At 41.9% G+C, this 22,132-nt stretch overlaps 1 long non-coding RNA gene across 1 annotated transcript in view; it reads right to left on the bottom strand.

Annotated features, from left to right (window-relative positions):
• The window catches only part of LOC133237758 (uncharacterized), a 41,840-nt gene that overhangs the window by 8,057 nt on the left and 11,651 nt on the right, over window positions 1-22,132 (bottom strand). Inside the window, exon 3 of the long non-coding RNA XR_009733333.1 lies at window positions 12,613-12,857. This is a non-coding gene — a long non-coding RNA (uncharacterized LOC133237758). The remainder of the gene's footprint in view (window positions 1-12,612; window positions 12,858-22,132) is intronic.

The raw sequence follows: 22,132 nt of genomic DNA, 5'->3' as shown, positions 1-22,132 counted from the left end.
AAAAATAAAGTCGGTCACTGTTTGCATTTTTTCCCCATCTATTTGCCATGAAGTGATGGGACCAGATGCCATGCTACTTTTAAAAAAGTCCAATCTCATCTTATTTGCCTTTTAATTGGTATGTTTAGTGCATTTATAATTAATATAATTGTTGACATATTTGAATTTATATTACTTGTTTTCTATATAGCCCATGTGCTCTTTATTTCTTCTTTTGTCTTATTTGAGTATTTTTTTAGTCTTTTAGCCTAATCTCTCAGTTGGCTTTTTTGCTATACCCATTTGGGTATAAATAAAGTTAGAAGTTAAAGTTAAGTCGCTCAGTCGTGTCCGACTCTTTGCAACCCCATGGACTGTAGCCCACCAGGCTCCTCCATCCATGGGATTCTCCAGGCAAGAATCCTGGAGTGGGTTGCCATTTCCTTCTCTAGGGGATCTTCCCGACCCAGGGATCGAACCCAGGTCTCCTGCAGTAGAGGCAGACGCTTTAACCTCTGAGCCACCAGGGAAGCACAATTTGGGTATAGGGGTTATAATATAACTTATCATGGTTTACCTTGACTGATTATTAGACTACTTAAATAAGAAATTTATGATAATATAATTAAATTTTATACCCTCCAGAACTTTGTGATATTGTTTATATACATTTTACATGTTCATATATTATCAGATCAGATCAGTCGCTCAGTCGTGTCCGACTCTTTGCGACCCCATGAATCGCAGCACGCCAGGCCTCCCTGTCCATCACCAACTCCCAGACCTTATAAAGTCATTGTGTTTGCATTGTGTCTTTGTTCTTTAAGAAAGATATATTAAGAATATAAAATTAAGTATATTTAAGAAAATATATTTAGCCAAAATTATTGTAATTTTAGTTCTCCTGATTTATTCCATTCTGTATATTGACATTTCTATATGGTATTATTTTATTTTGACCTCTTGAAGTCAAATACTACGATATGAAAAATACCTTTATTTAACCTTCAGTTTTGAAGGATATTTTTGTTGGATATTGGGTTCTTTGTTGATTATATTTTTCCTTTCAACTCATTAAAAATATTGTACCATTGCCTCTGACTTCAATTATTACTGATGAGAAATTGTTCATAATTTATATTAATATTTCTTTCTGTGTGTGGAGTGTATCTTTTTTTCTTTCACTTCTTTGAGGATTTTTTTTCTTTATTTCTGATTTTCAATAGTTTGACTATTGTATACCTAGCCTAGTGTGGGGTGTTTTTTTTGTTGTTGTTATATTTACCATGTTTTGAGTTACTTAGTTTATTGCATATATCAGTTGGTATTTTAATGAAAATTAAAAAAAAACTTACATCCACTTTCCTTCAAATATTTATTTTCTGTCTCTCCTCCCTGGAACTCAAATTATACATATATTAGTCTACTCAATTTTGTCCTACAGACCAATGGAAGCTATGGTCATTATTTTTAAATTTTTTCCCCTCCCTGTTTTAGCTTTGATAATTTCTATTGTGTTTTAGGGAGAAGGCAATGGCACCCCACTCCAGTACTCTTGGTTGGAAAATCCCATGGACGGAGGAGCCTGTTAGGCTGCAATCCATGGGGTCCCTAAGAGTCAGACATGACTGAGTGACTTCACTTTCACTTTCCTGCATTGGAGAAGGAAATGGCAACCCACTCCAGTGTTCTTGCCTGGAGAATCCCAGGGAGGAGGGAGCCTGGTGGGCTGCCGTCTATGGGGTCGCACAGAGTTGGACACGACTGAAGCGACTTAGCATAGCATAGCATAGCATACACTGTGCTTTTACCAAATTCATCAACTCTTTCTCTTGTAGTATGCAATGTTCTCTTAATTCCATCCGATAAATTATTTTATTTATAATACTATTTGCTTAGTTTTAGGACTTCATTAAACTCTTATTTAGTATTTTCTTTTCTATCCTCAAAGATCCAAGCGGTGGTCATAGGGAAGTGTGGTGGAGAGACGTGAAGGTAGAAATCATTAGAGTGGAGAAGTTCAAGAAGAAGTTATGCATTACATCTCTGAAGTTTTCCGAGATGGTGTAGGAGTTAAGGCAGAAAGCCAGCCGATAGTGAAAGGGCTGGGCATTGTTCAGCAGCCCATCAGTCTGGGCAGAGCTGGATTGACTGTAGATCTTGGAGGCAAAGCAGATCTCCAATGGTTTATATAGCAAATAATGAGAGGATTTTTCATAAAGCTGATGGGTAATGGCCTTGAACTGGAAACAGGCAACGAGGAGAATCCTGACTGTACTGTGTAGACACGGGAGAAACAACAGACTCCACTTGAGAGATCTTCAAGGGAGGTGGAAATTGGGGGAAATGTCAGGATTTAATTAAAGCAAAGGGCATGTTGTGTGTCTTTCAAAGAGACTAAGGGCATAAATGAATCTGTTGGTGATGGAATAGGAGTTTAAAAGGACACAGTGAAAACAGAGGAGGGGAGGATGGGAGTGGGAGGCTGGAGCCACAGGTCAGTGGGATGGGGGGGCTGTGGAGATGGGTCACTGAACGGAACGTCACTGGGCACTGCCAACGACAGGGAAAAAGCATTAAAGAGTCCGTAACATCTCGCAGAGCTTCACCTTAGTGGTTTGGTTACCAAAATGGCTCTGGCGTTCCAGGGCGGGGAGGCTCTATGCGTCACCTGCAGCTGACTCCACGTGGTGCTGAGAGACCAGAAGAGGAGGCAGGCCCGCATGCTTCATTCTCGGCAACAGTGGGAGGAATTAAGTCAGAGCTTGTACTCTTGTAAATGAAGAATATTTTTACCGACAGAACCTGTCTGAGAATGGTTTCTAAAAGAGGAAGGAGGAGATATTCAGCTTATTGTCTTACATACTAAAGGAGACCTAGGTGCCACGTAAGTGGGAAGAAAATACAGAAGGAGGACTAGAGAGGTGAAACCGTATTTTGGAGTCAGAGCATTCCCCACTCATCTTGCCTCCCCGTCCTGACCCCTCCCACCACTGAATGGCCTGGGCTATCTTCATCCCTCTCTGCTGCTGCTGCTAAATTGCTTCAGTCGTGTCCGACTCTGTGTGACCCCAGAGATGGCAGCCCACCAGGCTCCCCTGTCCCTGGGATTCTCCAGGCAAGAACACTGGAGTGGGTTGCCATTGCCTTCTCCTCCCTCTCTGCTACAGTCCCTTAATTTTGGGCAGTTGGATAGACTGTTTCGTGTTGAAACTGTGATCGATGCTAATCACAGGTTCTAGACTCAGGAGTTAGGTGTTTCAATTCCTGCTGTCATTGATGACTTATTATTAATATCATTGATGAATTCTTGTTATTGATGACTTGATAGCTCAACTAAGCTTCAAATTATTTACTTGAAAATAGACTTAAAGCTTTCTTTAATAAACATTTTCCTTTGTAAAGGCAAAACTTTATGGGACTACTTCAAAGAGTCATTGAAATTTAGAATCAATATGAAATTTAGAGACTATTCAGGTCTTACTCAACAATTTAGTTTACTTTTAATTTCTAAGTATTGTCCCTTTAATTAAACTAGAGCTGACTATTGCTGGAAACTGTCTAGAGCTGGCTTATCCCATATTCAGGTAGAAGGAAAACTTTCTCTTCTACATTTCCTTTACGTTTCCTGGGCTCTGCTCACTTCTGAAAATTACAAGTGTACTTGGTTATTGCAAGGAGTGGTCCACACAGGTTAAGTCAGATAGGCGTCAAACAAAATCTTAGAATGCAGACAAGTGTCCTGTTGGCTGCAGGTGTAGGGAAGTTCTGGCTGGATGTCCTCTGGGAGGATAATGTGAAGAACAAGGGTGAGGATTGGGGATGGAGAGCTGGAGGTGGATGGGACTTGTTCCACCGGGGCCCTGTGGATACTGACTGTGAACCAGCTTTCCAGTCTCATCTTATTGGGTGCCACCTGCCTCTTCCACCTGCTTTCAGTCTGGCAATTGTGTGAGGATTGGTGGTGATAGGGAGTTGAGAGTGATTGGGGAGATTTATTCATATTTTTGGGGGCTTCCCTGCTGGGTCAAATGGTAAAGAATCTGCCTGCAATGCAGGAGACCTGGGTTCCATCCCTGAGTCAGGAAGATCCCCTGGAGAAGGAAATGGCAACCCACTCCAGTCCTCTTGCCTGGGGAATTCCATGGACAGAGGAGCCTGGCAAGCTATATAGTCCATGGGGTCACAAAGAGTCAGACACATGACTATGTGACTAACATTCACTTTCTGTTTTTTTTCACTTTATTTATTTTTTTGGAGGCTAGTTACTTTACAATATTGTATTGGTTTTGCCATACATTGACATGAATCTGCCATGGGTCTCACACCTCCCTCCCCATCCCATCCCTCTGGGTCATCCAGTCACCAGCCCTGAGCATCCTGTATCATGCATCAACCTTGACTGGCGATTAGTTTCACATATGATAATATACATGTTTCAATGTCATTCTCCCAAACCATCCCACCCTTGTCCTCTCCCACAGAGTCCAAAAGACTGTTCTATACATCTGTGTCTCTTTTGCTGTCTCGCATACAGGGTTATCGTTACCATCTTTCTAAATTCCATATACATGCGTTAGTATACTTCACTTTCATTCATATTTTCTACTAAATGTTTCCCTCCTGCCTGAATTGTTGTTGTTGTTGTTATTGTTGTTCTCTTAAGCCATAGACTTTTGAAGCTCAAAACCTAATGAGACTCCTTTTCCCTCTACATTTTCTGCTTTTAAATTACTTCCCAGAGGCAGTGAGCACGGAATAGCTTAGTTGTTTAAATGAGGAGCTAAGGCAAGAAGCAAGGGAGACAATGGTAAGAATCACATTGGCTAACACTAACTACAAAGCCAGCAAACCAGTCAAGAATGTTCTAAAAGCATAAAAAATAAGCTAAAAATACATGCGTGTGTGCATGCTGAGTCACTTCAGTTGTGTCTGACTCTTTATGACCCCATGGACTGTAGCCCACCAGGCTCCTCTGTCCATGGGATTCTCCAGGTAGGAATACTGAAGTGGGTTGCCATGCCCTTCTCCAGGGGATCTTTCTGTTGTGACCCTATATTGTACCTTAAAAAACCTAGAAGTTCTCTGCCTCTTTATAAATAATATTCAGTGGATATGTTGGTGTTTTACTGACCTTAAATAGTATCTGAAATACAAACTATACAAAATAGAAATAAACACAGTTGGTTGAATGGTGAAAAAAAAAAAACCAGAAAACAACCAGTAAGTAATTGTTTTTTTTTTTTTAATGTAATTCACTCTTCGTTTTTTCCTTCACACTGCTTTGTAGATAAATTTGTAGGTAAATTTTATAGCCATCGGTAGAAATTTATAGCTTAGTAGTTCCTACTTATAAATTTCCTAACTCATATTTCTGGAGTAAACTTAATGGGCTAAAAGCTTTTTTAAATGGTTTCCAGCTGTGTGTGTGTATGTGTGTGTGCACAGACTTTTGGTGTCTGTATAATGATCCCTCCTCAGTCATGAAATCCATGAATAAAAATGAGCATGTAAAGACATTTATTAGGATATAATTGGGCAGGAAGCACTGTAGTATGCTGCATGTGCATTTAGATTCTGTTATTCACTATGTTTGCAGGATTTAAAATGATGCTTGGTTCTAAAAACCCTGAACAAAGGCTTCCTGAGGAGGCATATTCCATGGTGTGATAGGAGGGCCCTGTGAAACCTGGTATAACCAGTACATGTGTTAATCCTCTGCTCTGGTATAAGCATTCTCATTAGAGTCCAGGTTTTTTAGCATAATTTCAAAGTCATGTACCCAGTTTGATGTGAACAACTAGTGAAAAGTAGGACATTTGGTGAGATTGGGCCGTATATCTTTGGGAAGTCAATTCACTGCTTGGGTCTCAACCTCTTTAGCTTAAAACAAGACGGTTGGAATAATAATCTCTAAAGTCTCTCCACCTATAAGTCAACAACTGATCTCATTTTTCATAAACATTATAGAAAGAATGAAAGGGCAGGACGATGTTCTGAAACAGCATGTGTTTCACTTGGGCTTGGAGGCAGGGCTCCACCTAATTCACTCTGGACAGATCCTTTATCTAAGCTGTTCTAAAAGATCACCAGGGACCATGCTTGATAATCCTCTCTGCCACCTACCTGTCTCAAGAATTTTAGTGTCTATAGCGACACTGTACCCAGAACGTTGTAATTTCTCAGCTAACTGCTGGCTGATGATGCTAATCATAGTCTGCCCGGTGGACCCCAGGCTGCGGTCAAACTCCACTTTGTCAGGTTTTGTTATCCACAGACTCAGAAGTAAAGATGGTTACTTACAACAGGGGGCCCGTATTCATGAAAAGGAACGGAATGATTTCCACCCCACCTCTGTCCCTGATTCTTGGAGAGGTTTTGCTTGCGACTCTACATTTCAAAAAATAGCCGGATCGAATAAGGCAATGTGAATGATGTGTTAAGGAACATTCTGTGACTTACCATTTGGGAGGATATATAAAACCCTGCTCTTCTTAGTCTAAAAACTGTTGTTAATACTTTGTTATTTAATGCGATAAGGAACATGAGAGCTTTTGTATCCTGTTCTGTTCTGTGCAGGTATTATGATCACTACTTTATGTCCAGTGGTGCTGATAAGTTTGGGCTGGTTTCCTCTGTTCTCTTTCTTACCCACCTACCCTTTTGATGAATAAGCCGACTGTGGTTAGAGGTAGAGTTTTACACCCTAGGCACAAGAAAATCTAATCAGTTAGTTCCATCACTTGAAATTCAAACTGAGTATTTAGGACAATAAAAGGAATATATATATATTGTTGTGTCTTCAGGGACTTTGACCAGTCTTTGGGGTTTTGCAGCCCATTCATGAAGACAATGGCAAACGAGCAGGATCCAGAAAGATGCCTGCTTCCTTGAGTCCCCAGGGCAAGTTCAAAATGTTCCTCATGCTCCTGTGGCCTGTAACACTCTTTTCTATGATGGCACTTCTAACTCGAATTATAATTATTTGTATTGTCTGTTTTCCCCATTGTGTCGTGAATTCCTGAAGAGTGAGGGCCATGTTTGTTCGTCAGTTCCTAATACAGTGTCTATTGCACAGAAGTTGCTCTCTTCATATGCACTTTGTGAATTAATAAATGAATATATTGGAAGGTAGAGTAAGAGGATCTAAAATGGAAGTATGTTCTCCTTAGAAGTTGTACAAGGTGATTCAAAGACCATGGGAGGGAATTATTAGCCTATTTATTTATGTATTTATTTCTTAACACTTTCCGTTTTGTGTGTTTTCCGATGTTCATTCTGTATTATAATAGTTCAGCAGGTGGCTCAGTGGTAAAGAATCTGCTTGCCAATGCAAGAGACTCAAGAGATGTGAGTTCGACCCCTGGGTCAGGAAGATCCCCTGGAGAAGAAAATGGCAACCCACTTCAGTATTCTTGCCTGGTAAATGCCACGGACAGAGGCGCCTGGAGGGGAACCGTCCACAGGGCGCAAAGAGTTGGACATGACCGAGCACACACACAGCGGGTTAAAGTTGGCTTCAAGTTTTCTGATAATCCTTCCACTGAAAAGTAGGAATCTGTATGACTTTCTCTTGAATCTGTGCTGTTTCTGTGACTGCTTTGACTAACAGAATATGATGAAAGGGATACGACATTCATTTCTGTGTCCAGTCCTTAAGAGACTGGCAGCTTCTACTTCATCTTCCAGAGAACTTCTCATAAGTCCTGAGTCACCATGTAAGAAGTGGGAATTCCCTTCTGGGGAGACTATGTGGAAAGGCACTGAGATCTCATGAAGAAAGAGAGAGCCCCATTTGAACCTAACTTTTCTGGTGTCTCCTCTAAGACACTAGGCTTGTGAGCAAAGTGGTCTTGGATCCTCCAAACCAGCCTGGCTGAGCCATTAGTTGAATACCACTGAGAGACCCTAGTCAAAGAAGCAGAAGAATCACCCACTGAGCTCTGTCTTAATACAGGACTAACAAAGTCATGAGTCATAATAATACGGTGGTTGTTTTAAAGCACCAAGTTTTAGAGTAGTTTGGAAGAACAATAGATAACCATCACTATACAGGAGGTGTGCCCTTTTTTAATCAAAGGGGATGCATGATCGAGAGTGTTTGGTGATCACAGAGTTAAATGACAAGGGATTAATGTTGTCAACACGTTGGAGAATGACTCTGCAGTTCTCAAATTTCTCTCTATTTGACTTCTCTGCAAGCAGGTTGAGAAATGGGAAGAGGATAGGTTTTGAATTTAGCCAGATACAGGTTTCAGTTCGGAGAAGGCAGTGGCACCCCACTCCAGTACTCTTGCCTGGAAAATCCCATGGACGGAGGAGCCTGGTAGGCTGCAGTCCATGGGGTCGCTAGGAGTCAGACACGACTGAGCGACTTCACTTTCACTTTTCACTTTCCTGCATTGGAGAAGGAAATGGCAACCCACTCCAGTGTTCTTGCCTGGAGAATCCCAGGGGCAGGTGAGCCTGGTGGGGTGCCGTCTATGGGGTCGCACAGAGTCAGACACAACTGAAGTGACTTAGCTTAGCTTAGTTTAGGTTTCAGTTTAGGATCTATTGCCTCTAGGCTGTATGACTTGACTAAGTTACATAATCTTCCTAAACCTCAATTTCCTCCTGTAAAACAGGACAAATCTCTCAAACAATTTCATTGAAGAATTATAGTGAAGCCTAGTAAGTGGTCAATAAATTTTATCTCCTACTCTCATTACTTTCATTTTTTTCTGGTATCTTATTGACAAACTGAGGCTTTAAAGCAAAGGGTTTAAATTTAGCAACCAGCGGCAGCAACAGCAGCAGCAGGCTATAACTAGCATAGAAGCATGGGTTATTACTATATTCTTATCTCATAAATATTTTTGGTTTAGTGCTTGAACATACTTGAAACATAGCCAGGAATATTTTTTCAATCAAGACATCTGTTTCAAGTGGGAATGAGGTGGCTGAGAGTTAATTAGTTTCAAGTGGTGTCACATTTCGGGCCAAGTTGAACCACTTGCCAGGGATGGGTTATAATTTTAGCCAGATGAATAGTAAACTATGATTTTTTAAAAATCATATTTTGAGTGTCAGATCAATTTTTTAATCAAATATCACATATCTTGTATCCCTAAATCAGTGGTCAAGCGTCTGTGGATGCTCAATATATCTGTGGATGATGAGGATGAATTTCTCTAAGTGTTTACCCCTGTCAGATTACAGTGATATAAGATTGCCTATTTTTTCTTTTTTTTCAGGCTAGCTTATGAAGCTGAGATCAATCTGTTGAACACTGAACTGTCGTACGAGGAAGATGATATCTTGTCCCTAAGTCCATCTATACAGGCTTATTATTGCTTTCATTATTGTGGTGAGAAACACACAGCGTAAAATTTACCATCTTATCCATCTTCACGTGTGCAGGACAGTAGTGTTAATTACATGCCCTCTGTTGTGCCACAAACCTCTGGAATGAATTTCTTCATCCTGCAGATTTGAAACTCTATATCCATTGGACACCCCCTCCTTCCTCTCTCCCCCTAACCCCTGGCAACCATAGTTCTATTTTCTGTTTCTCAATAACCTTGTTATTTTTATACCCAAGTTGTTACCATTCGTTTGCTTCCTTGTGTCCATGATCATATCTCTATTCATCCAGTTCTTTCCACTTACAGTCTCTGCAATTTGTCTTCACCTCCTACGCTGGCTTTATCATGCACATCAAGTAACTTTGTACAGTTCCATGTTTTGAATAGCCTCATCATTTTGCTTTCCAGAACAATATTTTTTCACTCTTATCTGCAGCCCCACTCTTAGTGGTAACCTGTCCCAGAGGTTTCCCAATATTTTCCCACCTTGCCTTTGAAAACTGCGGATGAGGACCCCTGGACTACCAGCCACCTTCAAGTATAGTCTGAGGCCATTTCTTACAGCCACACATTGACAGATAGGTTGGTCTCCTTAGCAGTTAGAAGTGGTTGAGCCTAGTAGAAGGTTAAGCATATGGAATCTTGCCTGAGTGTATGCTTGATGAAGAGTAATGCGGTCTCAGCAGTGCTTAAGGGTTTTCAATCACTTAAAATAGATGCTGGGTTTGATACGGTAGTCAATCTCTATCAGGCATATTCAGAAAACCTTGAATCATTCGATTCAGCAAACCTCTGCTTATGATCATTCAATTCAACAAACCGCTGCTCATGTGGCACTCATGATAGCAATTTGAGTGATGAGCGAGTTTTAGAATGGCTTTGTTCCTACTGAGAACATTTCCTTTGAATGTTTCAAGGTTGGTGAACTTGGCCCCACACATGCAGGGGTTGTCAGGTACTTGTGGTGGTGAAGCTGATAATTTATGTCGCATTTTTATTTTATAGGGTTTATACTTCTTCCATGATTCCTCATAAACTCTTTATGAAGTACAGAATATTGTACAGGAAGCTGTTTTTAGAAACGATTTTATTTTTAGAGAAAGGGCTGATAAAGAGTTAATATTTCTAGATAGTAGATATAGACTTTTTTCTCCTGGGCTTTTATTAAGCCTCCTGAGCCATTGGACCTTGTAAGTCAGCACTGTCTATAGTCTGAATATAGATTAATGTCCCCATTAATCAATTACACAAGAAAACCATTGGCATTTATCTGCTATCTAGTGTGATGATTTTTCAAACCAAGTTGCATAAGAAACACCTGGAGAAGAACTAGGAAAATGTAAATTCTCAGGCATCATTCCCTCAGGTTCTTATTCACTGATCTTTTGGGCCTAAAAATATGCTTTTTAAGCATTTGAATTTTTTAATCTGTGATGGAATATGCGTAACAAAATTGACCATTTTAATCATTTCTAAGTGTACAGCTCAATGACGTACATTCATATTATAGTGCAACCATCACCACTATCCATCTCTACAACTGAATCTATGCTTTAAAAATACCCTTGGTGATCTTGAAGCAGGGAATTCCTTCCACGTTTTGTGAAACACTGATATAGTGTGGACTTAGAGCTGGACTAGGCATCATGGGAAAAACAAAATTGGTGAAGGATGATCCTGACACTCAAGTGGTTTACACTTTGACAGAGAACAAGAGAATACGATGACAGAGGAATAGCTAGAGAATAATCCCAGACAGAAGAAAATTTAAGTGATTATATAATTATACATATCATTATACATATACACATGCCCATTAAATTGACAGGTAGGTGCTAAAAGGAATGAGACCTGAAGATACATATGATTAAAGCTTCTGTGCTCAGTTGTGTCTGACTCCTTGCAACCTCTGGATAATAGCTTACCAGGCTTCTCTGTCCATGGAGTTTTCCAGGCAAGAAGACTGGAGTGGATTGTCATTTCCTACTCCAGGGGATCTTCTCCCCCCAGGGATTGAACCGTGTCTCTTGCGTCTCCTGCATTGGCAGGCATATTCTTTACCACTACACCACCTAGGAAGCATATATATGATTGAAAAGTAATGAATACTATGGCGGAATGGGTCTTGAGTTTGACTCAAGCAATGTTGTCTATACAGCCTTGCTGGTCATAAAGGCGACAATGTTAGGATTCTAGGCAAAGAAAGTCATGTGATCTGGTACAGATAAGTCCATTTCTCCAAAGACTGATGACAGCTGATGCAAGTCAGTGATTATGCTGACATCATATTTCCCATCTAGAAATGAGAAAATGAAATTCTGTGAATCTTTCAGCAAGGAGCCAAAGACATAAATAAGCACAACAGTGTCACATGTTTTTGGTCACATGGTCACAAGTGGAAAGTCATAGATCTTTTCATATGAAGAACACCTAGATAAGAATTATTAATTTGGTAAGTATTCTTTCTTGCAGCTAAAATAATAAAGAGAATTTCCACTTTTCCACTATCATGGTTAAAAGCACCTGGCACCTTGCATTCTCAAGACTAAAATTGTTGCCTAATCCAAGGTCATGAAAGCTTACTCCTATGTCTTCTTCAAAGATTTTTATAGTTTTAGCTCTTGCATGTTGGTCTATGATATATTTTGAGTTGATTTCTGTAAGTGATATGAGGTAGGGGTCCAGGCTCAGTGTTTTGCATGTGACCATCCAGCTGTCTCATCACCATTTGTTGAAAAGACTCAGACACCCTCTTTCCTTTGGTCTGTTCCTAGGTAATCTACCAGTCATTGAGGACTTTACCTTATGCTTGCCTCTCCTCCTACAGGGGACAGAGATTTCACTATAAAACTCACCACGGGCTGAAACTGAGATCACATGTCTGCCACGCATAGCTTTTTTCTCAAGATGAGGGAAGGAAGGATTTGGGTGTCTTTCTGAGGTCAAATTCACCCTTGGGAGGAGTGAGTGAGGGGCTAAAGAGAGTTCAAGGTTAGTTTTAGCTAGTGGAACTGACTTCACTTGGAGAAAAATAATTAGGGATAGGAAATCAGTTTTTTGCCTTAAAATGTTGCAATACCTCTTCCTCCCTCCATTCAATTCGCTGTACTACTCCCCTGCCCCAAATCCTTCTGTGGCTCCCTGTTGTCTACAGCATTGCATCATGGTTTATTTGGTCAGCTCCTTTTTGTTGGGCACTGTATTAGTCAGATTTTTCGGAGAAATAGAGCCTGTTTTATTTTATACAGATATATAGAATTAGGTTTCCTATGAGTGATTGACTCACATGAGTATGGAGTCTGAGAAGTTCCATGGCCTGTCAGCTGCAAGATGAAGGTCCAAGAAAGCCAGCGGTGTAGCCCCAGTCCAAGTCCAAAGGTCTCAGAATCAAGGCAGCCAATGGGGTCAACCCCGGTTTGAGTGCAGAAAAACAGTGTCCCAGCTCTAGTAGAGCCAAACAAACAGGTTCTTCCTTTGTTCACCTTTTTGTTCTATTTAGTCTCTCAACAAACTGGATGAGATCCACCTTCACTGGGAAGGCAAACGTGTATACTCCGTCTACTGATTTAAATGCTAATTTCGTCCACGAACATCCTGATAAACACACCCAGAAACAATATCAAGCCAGATATGTGGGCACTCTGATCCGGTAACGTTGACACATAAAATTAACCATGGTAGATAGGGTGGGGAGGGTGGTGGGAGGGGGGGTTCAGGATGGGGGGGACACATGTATACTTATGGCTAATTCATGTTGATGTATGGCAAAACCCATCACAAAATTGTAATTATCCTCCAATTAAAATAGATAAATTAAGAAAATTTAACCACGATAGGCATTGGGTTGTTTTCAATTTTTAAGTATTATCATTAACACTATTGGGCTTCCCTCATAGCTCAGCTGGTAAAGCATCTGCCTGCAGTGCCGGAGACCTGGGTTTGATCCCTGGGTCGGGAAGATCCCCTGGAGAAGGAAATGGCAAACCACTCCAGTGTTCTTGCCTAGAGAATCCCATGGACAGAGGAGCCCGGCAGGCTACAATCAGTGGGGTCTCAAGAGTTGGACACGACTGAGCGACTAAACCATCACCACCGTTAATGCCGCTACTGATTTGGGTAATGGTTTCCAAAACAGTTAAGTCGTCACATCCTTTACCAATGTAACCTTCTTACATGTTGGAACTGTGTCTGTCTCTTTCTGTCAATGATGTCATCGTTTGGCTAGAACAACAGTGCACTAATATGAGTGTGAAAAGAAAGTTCTAGTTTTCAGAAAAGCCAAATTTAATCTTTCTTCAAGTGAGTTGCTAAAAAAAGGAACAAACTTTCCAGTTGTGTGAAGTTGAATGTGGAGTGAATGTTAGATAATAAGGCATTATAGTTAATTTTGTTGTTTGTGATAAAGGCACAATGGTTATGTAAAGCAAATATCTTTATTGGTTTGAGATGCTCTAGAAGTATGGGTAGCAAAACAAATGACTAGGATTGCTTTAAAATGTTTCAGAAAAAATGTATATCAGTATTGGCAACATAGTGGTAATTATTGAGCCAAGTAATAGGTACATGAATATTCATTATAACATTCTCTCAGTTTTTGTGTATGCTTACAAATTTTAATGAATGTTGAAACATAATCTTATTTAATACAACACGCTATCTATAAAGGATTGGAAAAATAATAAATATAGAAAAACACTGTCATCAGAATGCTTTCCAATTCCTTTAAATTATCATTTTTTAAGAAAAGGAACTGAAGTTAAAAATTACAGATGACTAATTATCCTCTGGGTTTAGTTTATATAAGAAAATTGAAGTGCAGTTCAGTCAGTGTATCCATATATGAAGGAATGAGCTTTATTTCTAAAAATAGGTAAAGAATGCATATTTATATATTTAAGAGGAAATTACATGTTTAAGAATGTATGGATTATTTTTGAAACATTTTCACATTAGCTAGCTTTCAAAAATAGCATTTTTCATTTTAGAATAATTATAGATATACTGAAAAGTTACAAAGATAATACAATATTCATGTCTACCCCTTACCAGTTTCCTTTACTATTATTAACTTCCATTAATATAATACATATGCCAAAACTAAGAAACTAGCCTTTCTTAGTTGATTTCTAAGCACATTTATATGGGCTCACATATATATGTACACATTGTGCTCAGATGCTCAGTCGTGTCTGACTCTTTTCGACCCCATGGACGGTAGCCCTGCCAGGCTCCTCTGACCATGGGATTTCCTAAGCAAGAATACTGGAGTGGGTTGCCATTTCCTTCTCCAGGGGAATCTTCCCAACCCAGGGATCGAACCCTCATCTCTCACTGCTCCTGCATTGGCAGGCAGATGCTAGCAGCACCTGGGAAACCCAACCTTACTATATTACTATTAACTAAACCCTAGACTTTTTTTTTCCATTTTCACCAGTATTTCCACTAATACTCCTTTCTGTTTCAGTATCTGTTTTCTCAAATATCAGTTTTCCCCAAGAAGATGGTTATACTGGAGTCTTCCTGCTGGAATCTTCCCAGTGGGCTGCCCCTGACATGTAGATGGGTGAGGGAAGGAGAAGAGATCCCTGAAGTGGATCTTCTAGGCTAGAATCTGTGCAAAGGGAGGCCCCAGGAGACCCAGGAAGAACTACAGATGTCCCCTGAGAGAGCTGGCGTTGAACAGAGGCCACGCCCAGAGACACATGGACAAGATACAGAGGGGACAGCACCACGTCATGGGGCCATTACTGGGGAAACTTGCCTTTACTCTCTCTCCTTCTACATACACCCCAACCCACGGGACAAGGCATAGGGAAGAGTGAGGGGGAGAGGGTGAGCACAGACCAAGGTCCCCCACGCTCAGCTGGTGGAGCCTCACATCCAGCCTGCAGAGCAGACAACTTGGGTTCTAACACGCGTCTACACTATAAAAATGAAAAGGGTGAGGTCTTTGAGGATCACCTTGAGACTGATACTGTGATCAGTCATCCAGGAAGGTAAAGGATAAGACTGACATCTTGGTAAGATTCACTGTCACCCCATGGAGTCCAACAGAGCATGATGAGGGCAGTTATAGGAGAAAAATCAGATAAGCACCGCCCTCCCCCACTACAAACCAAGACAAAACAAAAAAAAAAAACAAGCAGTGACTCTTCAGGATCTCGTTATTTACCCAGAACATCTATCATGGAGCCTGCTACATGTTGAACGTACAATAGATGTCATCTTTCTTTACCATTAGCATTATTAATTTGTTGAGTTTGGGTCTGTTGTCATTTTGTATGTGATTAACAAATCCAAATTTTTTCCTTCCAGCTTGCCTTTCAGTTATGTATTCTATGCAAAGGAAAACAATGTAAAGGGGCTTATTTTTTTCTTGGATGGAGGGACATTCCTGGGATGCTGTTTGAGAGGAGGGGGCTAAAGCAATCCCAGATGGTGTGTATTCTGGGAGACCTCAGCGTGGGGTTCCTCCCTACAGTGTAGAGTTCTTGGAAATTTCCCCGAGGACAGACAAACTCACAGCCTTATATTGCACCAAATCTGAAAAGTGGTAAAAATGAAGCCTGCTTCCCATTTTAAGTAGAATGCTTTAATGTAAGCCTACAACCTACTCCAGTATTCTTGCCTGGAGAATCCTATGGTCGGAGGAGACTGGTGGGCTACAGTCCATGGGGTTGCAAAGAGTCGGACACAACTGAGTGACATTAGTAGGCAGGTTCTTTACCACTGAGCTACCAGGGAAGCCCAAATAGGTTGTTAGACCTCTGTAACAAAGGGGATGAATATCTGATAGCTAAACAGAATAGGGGCTTCCCTGGTGGCTCAGATGGTAAAGAATCCACCTGCAATGTGGGAGACCTGGGTTCTATTCCTAGGTAGAGAAGATCCCCTGGAGAAGGAAATGGCAACCCACCCCAATATTCTTGTGTGGAGAATCCACATGGACAGAGGAGCTTGGCAGGCTACAGTCCATGGGGTCACAAAGAGTCCGACACAACTGAGTGACTAAGCACAGCACAAACAGAATAGAGGCAAAGAAAATGTTGGATTCTATTTATCCTTGCCAAGAGGGGCCCTTGATAGGGCTATATCCTCCCAGGATGGTCTTTGTCTCATTGCATTTACCAAGCTTCTTAAAATGTTAATAGTTTCTGGGAATACTGACAAGAAACAAAACACAAAACACATAATTTGAGACAAAATGATTCTCAGAAAGAGTGTGAGCTAGAGTGTAAATCTTCATTGCCTGAGACAATGCTGAATTTAATTCCAGGGATTAAGGACAGGGGAATCGGTGTGCATCCATCCAGTGTGGTAAGCCTAAATTCTGGACACCTCAGAAAAACATTTCAGAGCATCCTTTCCCTCTCTTATTAACCATCTATGTCTAGCAGCACATACATATGACCATTTATGGACTGCAAGTCCCTCATTCTGCTAGATGCTATGCTGCTGCTGCTGCTAAGTCACTTTAGTCGTGTCCGACTCTGTGCGATCCCATAGACGGCAGCCCACCAGGCTCCCCCGTCCCTGGGGTTCTCCAGGCAAGAACACTGGAGTGGGTTGCCATTTCCTTCAATGCATGAAAGTGAAAAGTGAAAGTGAAAGTCGGTCAGTCCTGTCCGACTCTTAGCGACCCCATGGACTGCAGCCTACCAGGCTACTCCGTCCATGGGATTTTCCAGGCAAGAGTAGTGGAGTGGGGTGCCATTGCCTTCTCCGAGACGCTATGAGTAACACCTAAGAAAAGCACAGCATATGATCCTGACCCTCAAAAACCTTCTGGAAAGAAGACAAAGGATAAGTCAGAGCTGAATTTTTGGATATCAGTGATAAGAACCTATAGTAATTTAGAGACTCTCAGCACAGCAGGCAAGTCAGAGCAAGGTGGACAGACATATATATACTCAGCAGCAAGCTAGTGAACAGATTTGTATGAATGCAAGGGAAGAAGATGGACTTTCCAGGTGGCTCAGTGGTAAAGAATCTGCCTGCCCATGCAGGAGACCAGAGATCGATCCCTGTGCCTGGTAGATCCCCTGGAGAAGGAAATGGCAACCCACTCCAGTATGTTTGCCTGTGAAATCCCTTGGACAGAGGAGCCGGGCAGGCTACGGTCCATGGGGTCGCAAAGAGTTGGACGCGACTGACACAACAACAACAAATGCAGGAAGATATGTCAGTTCACTGGATACGTTCAGATAATGGAGGTTTCAGAAAAACTTGGTCTTGTGACGATAAGAAGGCGCTAGAGTAGACCCTTGAGCAGTTGGTATAGCTGTTGGGAAGGGAGAGAAACTGGCTGACTCATCCCCACCAGAATGTGTCTCTCTTCTGGGGGCTCTCCTCAAAGTGCACATTCCCTCCTGCCATTCTCCGTCATTAACATCAGCTGAAATTACTCTCAACCATTCAATGAGTTCCTAGAGGACTCGCGTAGAGCTGTCCTCCAGCTCTGAATCAGGAGGCCTGGCTCTCGTGTCTGAGCTTTCTGGCTGTGGTTTTGCATTATTTCTTTCAAAAGTGGTTTTATCTGAGGCGCAGCCAGCCCTTCTCATGGCTCCTCTACCCCCGGATCCCTGTTATATCCACCAGAGCTTTAAGAATTTTGCTGCAAACCACCCAAATGAGAGCTGGCATACATACAGGCCTACCACAGAGGAGGTGCTTAAGAAGTCCTGGTTTTAGAACGTTGCTCTGTTCCTTAGAATCTTTGCTTTTTCCCCTCCTTTCCTCGGGTGGCTATTACAGGTCTGTTATGAGTTGTGGACTGACTTAGTGGCCACTGGTGGCATGTCATGAAGAGGCTGCATTCATTCTAGGGAAATCAGTGCCCATTTTGACAGGAGAGAGCTCAGTGATATGGAGTGTGTAAGGAACGTAAGGCAGTGTGAGCACTGAAAAACAGGCTGAGGGGATGCAGGGATGTGTCTGGCTGGAGCTTGCAGGTGGCTTCCTGTACTTGTTCAGTCAGATTTGGTGTTGAATCCACTTTCAGCATTCGTTAGCTGCTGAACTTGGTCATATACTCAGGTTCTTGTGCCTCAGTTTCCCCATCCATAAAATGGGGGGGATACTAATACCTACTTTAGGGGGTCTATTATAAGAGCTAACCAGATAATGATTAAAAAGGACAAATTAATATTTGATGCTGGAAATTATATGGTGGGTTTCTGTGGTACTATGATAGGACTATGGCTAAGAATTTAGGAATTTCCTGGTCCTGCCCAGCAGCTAGTTCTTTCTCTCAATGAGTTCCTAAGGGAGACAATTACAGCAAAGGACAGCAAAGTCCCATGGGGGCAAAGATGGTCTGTCACCTCTTGTATGGATATTTGGTACACACAGGGAGTGGATGAGACATTTTCTCACAGTGGATTCCCAAATCTCCAACAGGACGTTTCTCTTAAAGCTGGGTCACAGCGTGTGATTTGGATTCAAGGCCCTTGTTGGCTTTCAGTGTCGCCCCTTCCCCAGTCTCATCACTATATTTCACCAACCTAAATCAAGAGGAGGAAATGAGAAGGCCAAGAAGGCTGACCTGCAAGAAGGTTCTGGTTCAGCATAACAGCCCCCGAACAGGGAGGGAAGATGAAACAGGAGAGAGTGGGTGGCGTATGTGGGGATGGACTTTTCCTGCAGAGTGGGTCCCCCATCTTCAACATGGACCAATTCGTTTGCATCGCTGGCTCTTGTGAGGAAGGTGGCTACACTGTAGGAGCCACTTCTGTTTTCTTCAGGACCCTGTGAGGTCAGATAGCCTTTGAAGGCTGCTTGTAAGGCAATGCGGTGGGCTCTGAGTGTGATGGGGCCTTTGTCAGATTTACTATTTAATCAGACTGCCTTGGATGACAGATTGCTGGTTTCGACATGGCTAGTGATACAGCACTGTTACAATGAGCTCATTTGTGAGCAAATCAAGGCTTAATAAGCCTTCTCCTGCTCTTGCTTATAAAGAAGTATTCCTTTTTAATTACCAGTGGCTGTGTGGAAAGCTCTCCTTCAAGGTTCATTAAAAGTTTTTTTTTTTTTTTTGAGGAAAGGATAATGTTACAGGAGAAGGGTAATATTCTGATTTTTTTTTTTTGGTGACACAGCACAGCATGCAAGATCTTGTAAGTTCCCTGACCAGGGAATCGAATCCACGCCCCCTGCAGAGAACCTTAACCATTAGACTGGCAGGGAAGCCCCAGTATTCTGTTTTTAAAGGAAATTTACTTTTACACTATAGTAGTTGAGCAAGATTCAACCAAAGGTGAACTGACCTCTGGGGTTGTGGGTTCTGTTGATTGACAGCTGCATGGCTTGGCGGGGAATCTCTGTTCTCTTTGGATGTTGGTTTATTCATCGGTAAAGTGGATGGTTTCCTAAAGGAAATCAGTCCTGAATGTTCATTGGAAGGACTGATGTTGAAGCTGAAACTCCAATACTTTGGTCACCTGATGTGAAGAACTGACTCATTTGAAAAGACCCTGATGCTGGGAAAGATTGAAGACAGGAGGAGAAGGGGACCACAGAGGATGAGATGGTTGGATGGCATCACCGACTCGATGGACATGAGTTTGGGCAAACTCCAGGAGTTGGTGATGGACAGGGAAGCCTGGCGTGCTGCAATCCATGGGGTCGCAAAGAGTCGGACACGACTGAGTGACTGAACTGAACTGAACTGAAAATGGATGGTGCCTGGTCCTGCCTATTGTTTCTGTTAGAACATATTGACTATGAACCGAATGTTTGGTGTCTGCCTCAAATTCACGTGTTGAAGCCCCAAGCCCCGATGCAATATTTAGAGGTGGGATCTTTGGGAGGTAATTGGATTTTTATGAAGTCATGAAAGTGGTGTCCCATGGTGGGATTGTGTGCGTGCTAAGTCTTAGTGTCCAGTTCTTTGCAATCCTATGCACTGTAGCCTGCCAGGCTCGTCTGTCCATGGGGTTCTCCAGGCAAGAATGCTGGAGTGAGTTACCATTTCCTGCTGCAGGGGATCTTCACCACCCAGGGATCCAACCCACATCGCTTACATCTGCTGCGTTGGCAGGTGGGTTCTTTACCACGAGCACCACCTGGTGTCCTTTATAAGAAGAGGAAGAGCCCAGGGCTCTGTCTGCCTGCCCACCTCCCGCCCACCCCACGGGGGGATGCAGCAGGAAGGCAGCCCGCCATCTGCAGACCTGAAGGAAGGTCTTCATCAGATTCCTGTATGATGGCACCCTGATCTCAGACTTCACAGCCTCCAAAGCTAGAAGGAATACAGCTGACCCTTGAACAACTTGGGAGTTAAAGGCACTGATCACCCGCACAGTCAAAAATCTATGTATAACTTTTGACTTTCCCAAACTTAACCATTAATAGCCTACTGTTGACCAGAAGCCTTAAAAATAACACAGTCAGTGAACATATTTTGTGTGTTATATGTATACCTACATATATTTTATGCTTTCATGACATAGTTTTTTTATATTTCTCAACTTCATGGCTTAGCAAGTTTTTCAAGTTGTCACAAATCTCTACAAGTTTTTCCAAGATATTTATTGGTAAAAAAGCCACAAAAATGTGGTCTCATACAGTTTAAACCTGTATGAGTGTTGTTCGAAGCTAAACTGTAAATGCTGGTTGTTTAGGCTACACAGTCTATGGCATTTTGTTATAGTAGCTCGAATAAAGACAGTATTTGATAAAGGAATCAGAGAAGGCACAATAGTTACAGGTTAATTTGTTAGAAAAACTTGGAAAGTTTAATGCACTGGTCTTTCTCCTGTTCCAGGATGCCTGTTGTCTAAACCTGGTTCTGACACTTTTCAGCAGGGTGATTCTGAACAAGGCATTAAGATTCTTTCTCTGCAAGGGTCCATGAATTTACAAATACAATTTAAGCCCACTGCTTTATATTTTCTAGGTCTCAAAAAGCACACATGTATGCATGTTATTTTAAAGAATCTTATCTTGGGGTTCCCTGGTGGCTCAGTGGTAAAGAATCCTCCTGCCAACGCAGGAGACTTGGGTTCAATCCCTGATCAGGGAAGATCCCACAAGCTGCAGAACATCAAAACCCCAGTGCCACGACTACTGAGCCTGTGCTCTAGGGCCTGCTCTCTGCAACAAGAGAAACCGCTGCAATGAGAAGCCTGTGCCCCACAACTAGAAAATAGCCCCTGCTTCCTGCAGCTAGAAAAAGCCTGCATGCAGAAGAGAAGATCCAGTGCAGCCATAAATAAGTTAATAAAATACACCTTTAACAAAGAACCTTATCTTTCAAGTTGCAAAGGTGATATATGCTCACCATGTGAAGCTCAAAAATTACAAGAGCATGGGAAATAAGACTTTCTCCATATTTTAAATCTAATAGCTTGATGTGTTACCCATGTTTCTCTACGCTTATGTAAGTCTCTTTCTCTGTGCATGCATGTGTGTAATTTTTACTTGAGTCTGATCAGGCTATGCTGTGCTGTGCTTAGTCACTCAGTCGTGTCTGACTCTTCGGGTCCGTGGACTGTAGCCCACCAGGCTCTTCTCTCCATGGGATTCACCAGGTAAGAATACTGGAGTGGGTTGCCATGCGCTTTTCCAGGGGGTCTTCCCAACCCAGGAATCAAACTGGGGTCCCCTGCATTGCTGGCAGATTCTTTACCAGTTGAGCTACCAGGGAAGCCCCTGATCAGGCTACACTGTTTGCCTATTGCAACCATTAAAAAAAAAAAAAAATTAGCGGCATTCCAAAGTTCCTTTATGTATCATTATATACCTATCATGCTTTATTTATCCCTTTTCATATCTGCATGAGGCTGTTGGAGGAGGCCACTGAG

This window comes from Bos javanicus, chromosome 24 (assembly GCF_032452875.1).
Source record: "Bos javanicus breed banteng chromosome 24, ARS-OSU_banteng_1.0, whole genome shotgun sequence".
NCBI classification, from domain to species: Eukaryota; Metazoa; Chordata; class Mammalia; order Artiodactyla; family Bovidae; genus Bos; species Bos javanicus.
Note: the sequence above shows the minus strand (reverse complement) of the source record. Positions and strands in the feature narration are given on the sequence as shown.